This window comes from Pleurodeles waltl, chromosome 2_1 (genome assembly GCF_031143425.1).
Source record: "Pleurodeles waltl isolate 20211129_DDA chromosome 2_1, aPleWal1.hap1.20221129, whole genome shotgun sequence".
NCBI classification, from domain to species: Eukaryota; Metazoa; Chordata; class Amphibia; order Caudata; family Salamandridae; genus Pleurodeles; species Pleurodeles waltl.
Genome location: NC_090438.1, coordinates 704,015,338 through 704,029,135, shown reverse-complemented (window position 1 = coordinate 704,029,135; position 13,798 = coordinate 704,015,338). Strand labels below are relative to the sequence as shown.

Below are 13,798 nucleotides of genomic sequence, written 5' to 3'. Positions count from 1 at the left end.
CTGGGGATGACCCTGCATAAGCAAAAGTCCAACACCTATGTACTTAAAAACGATACGACTCACTTGCCTGGAAAATCTAGACTCACTAGCAACTACTCTGCACAAACACAGTAAGCACCAATAATATCCCACTAAAAAGGAAAAAGAAAAGAACATTACACATAAGGCAACACAAATATCATTGTGTACACATATAAGGACAATTTCACACACAATCCTACATTGAGTACACCATTTACAAAAACCAGTCATTCATGCACGGCAACAATACTGATTTGTAGTACATAGTTTTTCTTACCCAACACATGCAACTATGGAAACTGCAGGTCAACCACCGGCCAAAACTGCAAGGAGTCACAGTAAAAGAATCAAAAGCTTTGAACTAGAACAAAAAGGAGAAATAAAACATTATAATTGCAAATACTTTGCCATTCGACAAACACCCTGCCACCAAACATTTTGAAATTTTCTCTGGTGTCTAGTAGTGTCTGCCCCCCTAGGGGGCAGATGGTCCTAACATAAAGCGGCTGATCAGGTCCTAAAGGGGAGATAAATGGCCAAAATGTATTGCCCCCTCTAAGGGGAGGATCCTTGCCCATGGGCTACCCCCAAACAATAAAAACACACACAAAACAATAATCCCTGGTGCCCAGTGGTTTCTACCCCGTTTGGGAGCAGATGGGCCTAAAATAAAAGGCCGATCTTCCCCCATTGGGGGAAGGAGTGGCCAACAGTTATATACCCCTTTGGGGAGCCACCCTTGCCCAAGGGGCCACCCCCTAGGAAAATGAGAAAAAAACAATCCCTGGTATCTATGTAGCTTCTGCCCCCCTCCTTTGGGGCAGAGGGGTCTAAAAACGTGGGCCAATCTGCCTAAAGGTGGGCAGAAATGGCCAAAAGTTATATACTCCCTTTAGGGAGCTACCCTTTCCCAAGGCGCCTCCCCCTACACATTAAAACCCCTCAAAAATTCCCTGGTGTCTAATGGCTTCTTCCACAACTGGGGACAGATGGGTCTAAAAAAATAGTCTGATCTGCCTCCAAGGGGGACAGAAATGGCCAACAGAGTATGTGACCCCTTTGGGGAGTGACCCTTGCCCAAGGCGCCACACCCCCACAAACATAAAAAGCAATCCCTGGTGTCTACATGGCTTCTGTCCCACTTGGTGGCAGTTGGGCCTAAGAACAATAGGCTGAAATGGGCAACAGTTATGTGTCCCCTTTGGGGGGGAGCAACCCTTACCCAGGGGGCTGCCCCCAAGACAAAAAAGCAAAACAAAATAATCTCTGGCATCTTATTGGGTTCTGCCCCAAGGGGGGGGGGATGGTCCTCAATGTTATGCCCCCCATTTGGAGAGCAACCCTTGCCCAATGTGCTGCCCCCTCACACAAAAAAAAAAAACAGAAAACTCCCTGGTGTCTAATGACTTCTTCCTCGCTTGGGGGCAGATGGGCCTAAAGAAAATAGGCAGAACGTCTCCCAAGGGGGGGAGAAATAGCCAACAGTTCAGTGGCCCCTTTGGGGAGCAGCCCTTGCCCAAGGGCCTGCCCCCACAAACAGATAAAGCAATCCCTGGTGTCTATGTGGCTTCTGCCACCTTGGTGGCAGTTGGGCCTAAAAAAATAGGCTGATCTGCCCCCAACGGGGGGGGGCAGAAATGGCCAACAGTTATGTGCCCCCTCTGGGGGGGTGACGTTTGCCCAGGGGGCTGCCACCCCCACAAAACAAAAAAAATCCCTGCCATCTTAGTGGCTTCTGCCCTCTAAGGGGGTCAGAAATGGCCATCAATGTTACAAAACAAAACAGAAAAGTCCCTGGTATCTAATGGCTTGTGTCCCCCTTAAGGACAGATGGGCATAAAAATATAGGCCAATCTGTCCTCAAGAGGGCCGACCTTTGACCCTGCATCCTTGCAGGCAGGTCGCTTCCTCCTCACCACTGCTTCGGTAAGTGATGCCATTGTTTTGGGCTTGTTTGGGCTTGTCTGGGCTTGATTGGGCTTGTTTGGGTTTGTTTGGGCTTCTTGGCTTCTCCTCTCCCGGAAGGTTCGTGCCGCTGCTTCCCCGCGGCCCCGCCCCCTCCCTCCTCCTCAGAGCTCTTCCCGCTCCTGACTCCTGACTCCTGCTGCCACCACCCCCCTGCACTCCCATTGGAGGTTTCCCTCCCTCCGCCCAGCTGCCACTCCCTCCCACCTCCCCTCTTATACCGGCTGCAGCGCAGACGCGCCGCTGGCGCGCCAAAGGCAAGCCCGTCAGCGCCCGTCCGTGCCAAGACTGCGCCCAGCGCCAGACCCCCTGGCCAACACGCCTCCCGCGCCACCGAATACCTTTACACTGCCAACAAACTCCAAGCCCTTAATCCAGGACGCTCCTCCATCTGCTTCCAGTCCACACTGACGCGCACCAAATGACCCTTCTCCTGCAAAGCCTGCAATTTCACCTGCAACCTAACCTCCAAACTCCAAATCAAAACAGACAACCACCTAAGATGCATCCTACTTAACATCCGCTCCGTCCACAAACATGCAATTGAACTCTGGGACCTCCTGACCACATACTCGCCCGATGTCGCATTACTCACCAAAACCTGGATGAATTTGGCCTCGAAACCAGACGTAGCCGTAGCCATACCAGAAAACTACAAGATCACCAGAAGAGACCGAATCAACAGACCAGGAGGAGGAATCGCCATAGTCCACAAAAACACCATAAGTGTCTCCACCAATTCCCACAACACCATCAACTTCGCCGAGCACCTCCACTTCAAAATCCACATCAACGCCAACAACACACTTAGAGGAACACTGGTCTACAGACCCCCTGGACCTAGACCGCAGTTCTGCGACGACATCGCAGACGTCATCAGCTCCTAAGCCCTCGCCTCAACAGACTACATCCTCCTCGGTGACCTAAACTTCCACCTAGAACATAACAACGATATCAACACCAGCAACCTAATCGACAACCTTGCCAACTTCGGCCTCAAGCAACTTGTCACTTCACCCACCCACTCCACAGGCCACACACTCTACCCCATCTTCTCAGCCAGCAACCACGTCTCTTTCAGCCACACCACCGAACTCAGCTGGACAGACCACTGCTGCAACCACTACTCCTTCCAGAAACCAGTCACTCACCACCACCTCACATAACCCCCCAACACAACTGGAGCAAAATATCAATGGATCGACTGATTTCCACTCTCGCCCGGGCCCCACCCCCTGGGACCCTGGACCCCAACACAGCCACCACCAACCTGTATCGCTGGATAGAAGATTGCGCCAACACCTTCGCACCGCTCAAAAACCCCCCAAACACCTACCACAGAATCAAGGCAAGCTGGTTCACCCCAGAACTACAGAAATCCAAATGGCTATGTCGCAGAATGGAAAACACCTGGCACCTTGACCCTACCACTCCAACCACATCGCTTTCAAGGATGCCCTACACAAATATCACCAACTGATCCACACCACCAAAAGGACCCACTTCAAAAACCACATCGACGCCAACGCTCACAACAGTAAAGAGCTCTTCGACATCATCAATGAACTCTCCACCCCCAGGACCTGCTCCAATGAACCCCCACCATCACAGGAGTTCTGCAACTCACTGGCAACCCACTTCCATCGAACGACTACAAACACCCAAGAACCCAATGCTCCAAGCAACACCCACCTCCTCCACACCTGGACCCCGTCAACATAGAGGACACCGCCACCACCATGGCCTCCATCCACTCTGGATCACCATCGGACCCCTGCCCTCACAATATCTTCAATAAGGCAAACATCATCCTCGCCCCCCACCTCTGCAAAACCATCAACAGCTCCTTTGAGCCAGCCACCTTCCCAGAAAGAAGCACGCAGAAATAAACGCCCTGCTGAAGGAACCAAAGACAGACCCAGATGACCCCCAAGAACTACCGGCTGATCTCCCTCCTCCCCTTCACAGCCAAGGTCATCAAAAAAATCGTAAACAGCCAACTATCCCGGTTCCTGGAAGACAGCAAGGTACTCAACACCTCCCAAACCGGGTTCAGCAGAAACCACAGCACCGAGACTGCACTCATTGCTTCCACAGACGGCATTAGAACCATGCTCGACGAAGGAGAAACAGCAGCACTCATCCTCTTAGACCTCTCCGCAGCTTTCGACACGGTATGTCATCACACTTTCCGCACACGCCTCCACAATGCTGGAACCCGCGACAAGGCACTCAACTGGATCTCGTCATTTCTCTCAGGCAGAACCCAGAGAGTCCACCTCCCACCGTTCCTGTCAGAAGCCTCCAGAATCATCTGTGGCGTTCCCCAAGGATCTTCGCTCAGCCCCACGCTCTTCAACGTTTACATGGCCCCCCACGCCAACATCGCACGAACCCATCACATTAACATAGTTTCCTACGCAGATGACACTCAGCTCATCCTCTCCCTCACGAAAGACCATACAACTGCAAAGAACAACCTCCACAACGGACTTCACGCCATCGCCAGCTAGATGGAATCAAGCCACCTCAAGTTAAACACAGACAAGACAGAAATCCTCATCTTTGGCACCAACCCCTCAACTTGGAATGACTCCTGGTGGCCCACCTCCCTAGGAACTGCGCCCTCACCCACCACCCACGCACGAAACCTAGGCCTCATCTTGGACTCCACACTCAGCATGACTCAGCAGGTCAATGCCATTCCTCTTCCTTTCCGCATGCTCCGCAAAATATTCAAGTGGATTCCAGTCGAAACCAGGAAAACTGTCACCCACACCCTGGTCAGCAGCCAATTGGACTACGGAAATGCCCTATATCCAGGAATAACAACCAAACTCCTAACAAAGCTGCAAAGAATCCAGAACGCATCACTGCTTCATTCTGGACATCCCACGCCGCGACCACATTTCTCCTCATCCACGCACACAAGGCCCTCCATGACACAGGCCCAGCCTACCTCAACGACAGACTCACTTTCCACACCCCCACCCGTAATCTTTGCTCCGCCAGCCTTGCCCTCGCCTCCATCCCCCGCATTCGCCTCACCACCGCCGGAGGAAGATCCTTCTCTCACCTAGCCGCCAAGACCTGGAACTCCCCCCTCACCAGACCCAAGACCTCTAGACGTTCAGGAAATGCCTCAAGACATGGCTCTACGACCAGTAGCTCCCCCCCAGTGCCTTGAGACCCTACCGGGTGATTACCGGCTCTATAAATCCTTGATTGATTGATTGATTGATTGAGGGGCAGAAATGACCAACAGTTATGTGCCCGCTTTGGGGGTGGTACCCTTGCCCAAGGGGCCACCCCACACAAAATAAACAAAAGAAAGCAATCCCTTGCACATTAGTGGCTTCTGCCCCCCTTTGGGGCAGATGGGTCTAAAAAATAGGCTGATCTGCCCCCAAGGGGTGCAGAAATGGCCATCAATAATATGCCCCCCTTTGGGGAGCGACCCTTGCCCAAGGGCCACCGCCCCACACAAAAAAACAAAAAAAAACAAAAAAACTCCCTGGTGTCTAATGGCTTCTGGCCCTCTTCGGGCCTGATGGGCCAGAAAAAAATAGGCCGATCTGCCCCATGGCGGGCAGAAAAGGCCATCTATGTTTTTCCCCCCTTTGGGAAGTGACCCTTGTCCAAGGGGCAGTTCCCCTACACTGACATTGATGAGCAAAAGAAATCCCTGGTGTCTAGTTCGGGCAGCAAGAATACAGAAAAGAGACATTGAGGGAAATGAAAAGCCTTTCCTTGCCACCAATGCCTCTTTTGAACAAACTCCCCTCCCCCGGCTGCATGAGAAACTGACCTGTTTCTCCTTCGACGCTCTGGAAGCAAATGGCTTCCAGCGCATCCAACGGCCTCTAATGATGTCAGCGTGTGGTGCGCGCTGATGTCATTAGATGCCCTGAGGGCGTCGGGGTGGCAGCGGAAGCGCTTTTGCTAAAATCCCTGCCTGTAGGGTGTGAGTGGGTGGCCCACGGGGGAGAACTAGCACTTCCCTGTGGGTCAGTGCCTGGACGTAACGGTTACATTAGTAGCACAGCAGCTCGGGCACCCAAGTGGTTATGAACAGGTGTTTTCCATGTAATGTTTGTTCCAATACTTGTAAACAACGGCCAAGATTCACAAAGGTTTTATATTGGGTTTGCATTACAAAAGTAATACAAACCCGACTCAAAACCATTTGGGGATTAACAAACCAACACAAATTGGTATTTGCATTGATTTGTATGATAAAGTAATGCAAAGCAATGTAAAATTCTGCTTTGCATTACTTTGCATCATGGGGGCGCTACATGGTCTGGTGCATAGGCATTCCCATGCAACCACCCATGCTTTTTAATGCAAAACCCTGTTTACTAGATTATTAGACAGGGTTTTGTCCCAACAATTAATGCATTTTGAAAGCAGCCATTAAATGGAGAAATGTTTTAATTTCTCCTTCCTTATTTGACTTTGAATGTGTATAAAGTGGGAAACATTTTACAGTGAGGCTAAGCATAGTATATTGTACTGGAAGGTTGCCCTTCCAGTACAAAACCTATGCTAGACTCGCACACCCACACCCTTGCACTAAGGCACAAAGATGTGTGCATGGCGCACAGCAGCTGAAATTGGCACCACAGCTAGGGAGAGGGGTGGAGAGTGTCATATCGCTGTGAATATGATGCTCTCCTGCTCTCTCTCTCTCTCTGTCATGCAATGTGTGGAGTTGCCTGATAGGTTTGAGAATCTGGCCTGGAACTTAAAAATGGAAAAGGCATAATTTTGATAGCTCAGGAAGGGAAGTCGTTCAAGCAAGGGAGTAGCCAAAAAATTCAACTACCACCAACTTGAAACATACCTCTAATCAGACCTAGAGTGCAAAGCGACCAAATGCAACTGTTAGCACACCAGTCCTTAATAAGAAAAACTTACAAGGGGATGCGTATAAGTGGATGAACCTTTTGACTCGCTTAGAATAATCTTGCCATGGCTCTAGCATAGGACACAGTAATTAATACACAATAATCAATAATCATTAGTCAAATCAATAATCAATATTCAATTAAAATCAGTAATTGTCACACACCATGACCTCTCAGTCATGAATAACCACACCTTTAGTAAAAGTTTAGTAATCTTATTTCCCTTTAGTTTACAATACTAAGTCATAAGAATTTAAACTCAAACTCAATTCAGAATGCATATAAGAACAGTATTTATTAGCCACAAGACGCCAAAAACACAATCTAACTAAGGCTTGTATCACAGTATATTCTAGAGCATTAGTGCGGATCAATAATAGAATCAGCTTCAAGATTTTAGTTCTATCCATAAAGTTCAGCAAAACAGTCCTTCAAACATTTGTCTCTGTAATCTGTCAGTCGTTGGGTAGAAAAACCCTCATCTAACCCAGATTATCATCAGCATGTGGGGCTTCATGTAAAATAATTTAGAACAAGAATTTGGAAAACATCTGGCTAAGGAAACTAACGAAGACAGCGCAGTTGGTACCTAGAAAGAAAAGGCACAAAAATACATTTCAGTCATATTGTCATATCTGCCTATACCTAGTATGGGTCAGCAAACAGAATCAGTCTTCGTCCTCAGGTCATCAGTCGATCAGCATCACATCAGGCTCTCAGTCAGAGAGTATCAGCCCAATGACAGAATCCCAAATCTCTTCTTCTTCTCAATATCGTATCACAAAAAAGGGTAATGTCTCCCTCCTGACATCTGAGGTCATTTCCCTCTGTCACGTTGTAATATCAAAGTCACCCAAACCATACCCTAATTTCGAATTGGGCAATTAATCGTACGTTATTACTCTACCCAATAGTTTTACTGTCCCAAATCTATGAATACTAATATTTTTCCTTTCTCATGTCGTTGATTGGTTTGCCTTCTGATGTTCTCCTCATCCACCTCGTGGGGTATCAAAATTGTTGCATCTTCCTCTCCAGTCAGTGTCTTCATTGTTCACGTCCTGGGAAAGTACATCTAGCACATTTTACATACGATATGATACAATTCTAGAAACATCATCTCCTGTCCGTCGGTTCCCATAGAAAGCTTCGGTTAGGCATTTTATTAAAACAATGAGCATTTCACAGTTAGTTCACTCTGTCAGCATTTTTCGTTAAATGCTAAGAAATACAGCTTCTGCATGAGGCCTGGCAAGACTAGGCCAAGTCACTTGCTAAGTTAAGGCCTACGTTATTAAGTGAGAACATACTTCATAACTCTCAATATAACATATTACTACATTAATCTAATACATTTTCAATATTACCTATGTGTTAATCATTCATTTAGTACATTTCGTGAACACTGATGGCCATTCTCCGAGGTCACAATTTCAGACGTGCATATTATTTTTCTACGTTATTTATTTTCTACAAAATTAGTTATGGAAAATACATAGAGATTCATTAATAATTTCTAATTAAGACATTTGCGTTAGCAATCCCTCCTCTGGTGACTAAATACATCATCACACTACTTTTACCACCCAATACTTTATAGCTCGATTTCTTCCACATTTTGTCTTCTTCTCGAATTTTCCCTATAGATTATTTCCCTATTTCTTTCTTCCCTCCTCTGAGTATTTTTAGACCTTTTCAATTTAATTATTTTGCACAATTTACATAACACCCATATTCCTAATAGGCAACCTATCACAATTAATATTCCCTGTATAATTTTCAATAGTACCCCTTTCCAAATATTACTAAGCCAATTTTCCTCTGAAGCAAACCCTTTACCAACCCTTTCCCAAACACCTAGTTCTTTCAACTCCTTCAAATCACTACTTGCGTTAATCAGATTAGTAAGCAAGTCTCTTATTTTTTACTGTTATTAGGTATGTAAGAACAACAATGCCTAGAGTTAATCATTTTACAGACTCTGACATCTTTCGCTAAAAGAATGTCTAAAGCAAGATGATTTTGAAGAGTCATAGCTCTATCCGCAGCTAATTCAGTATCTATCAGGAGTATTGCCCCTGTAAAATTTGTCAGCATGTTATCCACAATAGTAGACAACTTTAAAATCTTGATCAAGTTCAAGATGACTCCCAGTGAAGGAATCACCACACCAAATATATCTCCCACTACCGCAGAAGAAGACTCCCTCCTCTGTCTCTTATGATGTAATTCAGTCAATTTCGGAAACTTTTTCAAATCCTCTATCTGATAAATCTTTGGGAATACTCTCCCCAAATAACATGTCCCATACCATCCTCTTGGAAGACGGTAATAAGCATTCTACCCATAAATGTGATAAATCCCCGTAATCGCAGGGTCCTGCCCATTCAACATAAAAGTCCATTTACTCTGAAACAAAAACACATGCCTACAATCACTCGTACCCACAAATAAAGTGTCAGTGAGCGACTTTGGCCTATATATACAAAGCTTCCCTACATGTAATGCATCTAAGGCTAATTTCCCTTGCGTTTTACTTGCACTATAAGCATAATCATTCTTGTAAGCCCTTTTCTCTAAACCTTTTTCTAATTTCTCCTAAAGTGCCTTTCTCCTGTCATCAGTATGATCTAAGAAGCTCTTCTCAAAGGGTGTAAGCAAGCATGTGAGATTATTTTTGTGAGCATAAGCTGTCCCAAACATTAGTGTAGGCTCAAAGAATCCTCTAACCAGTACTATGTCATTATCCTTAGCTATTCTACTCAGATACCTAATAATAAGAACGAACGAAAACACAACATTATGATTAGAGTAAAAATATTGAATGTACTCCTGGTTATAAAACCTTGTTAGTATCAAACTACAACTTACTCCGTACGTTAGTGGAAGGCTATGATAAGTGACTCCTTCTTTGACTGATGAAGGAATCTGCGTACACATAGGACAACCCCTTGCATCCATTGTCTCAACATACTCACTCAACAAGCGATAAAAAATGTTAGAAGAAAGTTCTCCTTTTGCATTAGAATAATCATGCAAATACTTCTCATCTAGCTTAACCCTCTCCAAAGCTGTTAGTGTAGTAGTCTCTGAAGCAGAAGTAAGGTTGGCTCTTCTCGCATCAAGAACAGACAGTCCTACAATCAACACTATAAACAAAATCCCACACATACTGCCAAACCAATGCTTATTTATTTACAGCGCCTACTACCTCTAACTTGCTTATCAAAATCAGCCATGATCTGTAAAGATTCAGAAAGCAGAAGTAACTTAGAAAACATGCAGCAAAAATCAAAAATAGACAACTAGCCTTTCAGCAGTTCAGTTTCACTTACAGGAACCCTTCTCCTTGTCAAAATCAGTTAGCAGCTTGTCACGTCAGGTTTTCAAAAGTCAAATCAGGTTATCAATGTCTTTTCGGGTTACTTTCAACAGTCTCTTTCTTAGAAATATTTCATGGATTGTTTCAGCTACTTGAGCTTCTTCAGGTCACCTCAATATATTGACTCAGAACTTCCCTATCAAAACAAAAAGACATAAACTCTTGTTCCCACCCATTTATAGTTGCATACGCCCATTCAGGACCTGGGTATCTTCGACTTGCTATTCTCTTTCTCTTCAACTTCCTATCACCATTCAACTCTCCTTCACTTAATTCTTCTTTTCTTGTAGTATCTATCTCTTCCTCTATTGTGTGATCAACAACCACCTCTTTCCTTTTCTCTACTTGCGATTCAGGCCACTTGTCTCCTTTCCTCGAACCTTCAGTCAATATTCTGTTCAGGATTGAATGCAAATCCTTTTCCTTCTCCGTGGTGTTCTCTCTTGACGGACCTGCAACAGGCTTAGGAGGAGTCGGATCACTTTGACTTTGATCCAGTTCAACTCCTTCCCCTTCTGGGTCTAGCACTTGCTCTATTCGTCTCTCAGAATCATTTACTTCTGGGAGAGGCCCTTCTGTGCTAGGCTCTCCTGTTGCATCAGTTGAGATACGTTCCCCAGCACCCTCCTAGAGATCTCCACTCTTGTCCCTTACAGAAGTGATGGAATCGTCCTCATCAAGCTCAGGTTCAGCTTCAGTTCCTCCTTGTTCCTTCTCTGGTTCCGGTGATTTAATTTGTCTCCCAGTTGTTGATATTCTCTACAACGCTTCTTCATGATCCAGTGGACATGCCACTTTCTTTGTGCGACATGCGTGAATCCAATTCAGGATCCATGCACACTTCACAGCTCTCGTAGTCGTTAAGGTCACTTGATACGGTCCCCTCCAACGAGGCTCCAAACACATCTTGCGCACCTGCTTCCGGACAACAACCCAGTCACCATCCCTCAGGTTGTGCCCTGGATCGTGGATTGGTGGCAGTGTGGTGTCCTCCACCTGCTGAGAGAAAGAGTGAACCACATCAGCCAGACCCTTTCAGTAATCCAACACCATATCATCTGTTATGTTGACAAGTGCATTGGCTGAAACTGCTGGCAACCTCATTGCTCTGCCCACAAGGATCTCATGGGGTGACAATCCTGTTTTCCTGTCAGGTGTATTTCTCATAGACATCAGCACCAAAGCAATGCATCAGGCTATTTCAAATTCGTAGCTGCACAAGTTTTTGCAATTCTTGAATAAAAGGTACCATTCATCTGCTCCACTAGTCCTGATGCTTCAGGGAGATAACTACAATGCAACTTCTGCTCAATGTTCAATGCTGTGCACAATAATTTGATCACCTCATTATTGAAGTGCTTTCCTGTATCTGATTCTAAAGAGATCAGAAATCCGAAACGTGGTATTATTTCCCTAAGCAATAGTTTTGCTACAGGGAGACTATCATTTCTCCTTGTAGGGTACGCTTCAATCCAGTGACTTAAAATGCAGACAATCCCCAACACATATGTATACCCTCCACACGCAGACATTTCAATGAAATTCAATTGCATTCTCCTGAATGGATCTCCTGCTCTTCCAATGTGGCTCAAATTAACCACAGTCCCTTTCCCTCTATTTAATTGCTGACAAATGACACAGCGATGGCAAACTGCTTCAGCTGCTTGTCTAAATTTGGGGTTAAACCAATCAATTTTGAACAGACAAACCATGGCATCCCTCCCAATGTATGCCTGATCATGATAATACTTAGCCATCTGAGACAACAGACTATTCAACAGGACCATCTGACCCTCCTCAGTTACCCATAACTCATCCTGTCTTTGAACACTTTTCATTTTGCTCCATGATCGTTTCTCCTCCTTGTCAACATTACTCTGCAGAGTTTTCAATGTCTCAAATGTTTCGATCACTTTTAATGCAAAACTCGTACATGTAGTGTCTTCTTCATATAACAATTCCCTCTTTCAGGGATATACAGTTCAATGCGCAAAACCTTGCGACTTGATCTTCATATAAATTCCCCAATGACAAAAAGTCCTGAGACTTTAGATGTGCACTGCATTTTACCACGGCAATTTCTTCAGGCAATTGTATCACATAAAACAACTCCTCTATTCTCTCACCATTTCTTCCTGGTGAAATAGTAAAGGTCAGAAACCCTCTCTGTGACCACAACTGACCAAAATCATGAACTATTCCGAATCCGTATTGACTATCTGTATAGATAGTGACTCTCAATCGAGCAGAAACATGGCATGCTCTAGTAAGAGCTGCCAATTCCGCTAGTATAGAATATACTCCTCGAAGCCAAGAAGCTTCTAAGGTACATGTCATCAAGCACACAGCATATCCTGCTCTCAGTGTCCCTGTGTTGTCTCTCAGACAAGAGCCATCAACAAAAACAATTTGGTCATTTTCTTCCAATCGAGTATGTCTAATGTCAGGTCTCGGTTTTGTGCACAATTCAGTTACTTCAAGACAATCGTGTTCCACATCTTCCTCTTTTTCAATTTCAGTAGTATCACTTGGAAGTAAAGTTGCCGGGTTCAGCACTGTGCGTCTTTTCAATGTCACATTAGGTGCTCCCAAAATGCTCATCTCATACCTTGTTAACCTAGCACCAGTCAAGTGTTGAGTTTTCGTCCTTGTCAGTAAAATCTCAGTTGAGCTAGGAACCATTACAGTCAGGGGATATCCCATCACTATGCCTTCACGCTGTCAAAGGCTCTGACCAACTGCAGCAACTGCACGCAAACAACCTGGTAAGGCTGCATCCAACTGGGTCCAAGGTAGCTGAAAAATATGCTACTGGGTGATGAGCACCTCCATGGACCTGCATCAAGACAGACAATGAACATGCATCACGCTCATGACAAAACAACATGAATGGTTTTGTGTAGTCAGGCATACCCAATGCTGAAGCCCTGCACAAACTCTCTCTCAACTCAGTGAATGCTTTCATTTGTTCTTGATCTAACGCTATGGGATCGTGACATCCTTATGTGTCAGCTTCTGAAAAGGCTTTGAAATCTCGGCAAAATTCGGGATCCACTGATGACAAAACCCCACCATTCCTAGAAACATCCTGACATCTCTCTGTGAAGTTGGGAGACTTATCTGCAATATCATTGTGATCCTCTCTCTGGATATTTTCCTCGATCCTTTCTCAATCTGGTGACCCAAATATTTCACTATCTTCTGGCAGTACTGCAACTTCAATGGTGACTCTTTATGACCAAACTTTCCCAAAGGATTCAACAGGGCAATCAGGGCAATCGAGTCATACTTACACTCTTCCCTTGTCTTGGATGCAATCAACAAATCATCAATTTACTGCACCAGAGTCAATTGAAAAGGTAACTCTAATGACTCCAAATTCTTTTTCAAGATCTGGTTAAACAAAAAAGGTGACTCCGTGTACCATTGAGGAAGTCTACACATGTAGTAGACTCAATCAAGGAATTTGAAACTGAAGAGAAATTGACTATCCTCATGAAGAGGTACAGAAAAGAACGCT

At 45.3% G+C, this 13,798-nt stretch overlaps 1 protein-coding gene across 1 annotated transcript in view; it reads left to right on the top strand.

The window, feature by feature from the left end:
* The window catches only part of ABCA13 (ATP binding cassette subfamily A member 13), a 2,435,905-nt gene that overhangs the window by 87,772 nt on the left and 2,334,335 nt on the right, over window positions 1-13,798 (top strand). The window lies entirely within an intron of this gene.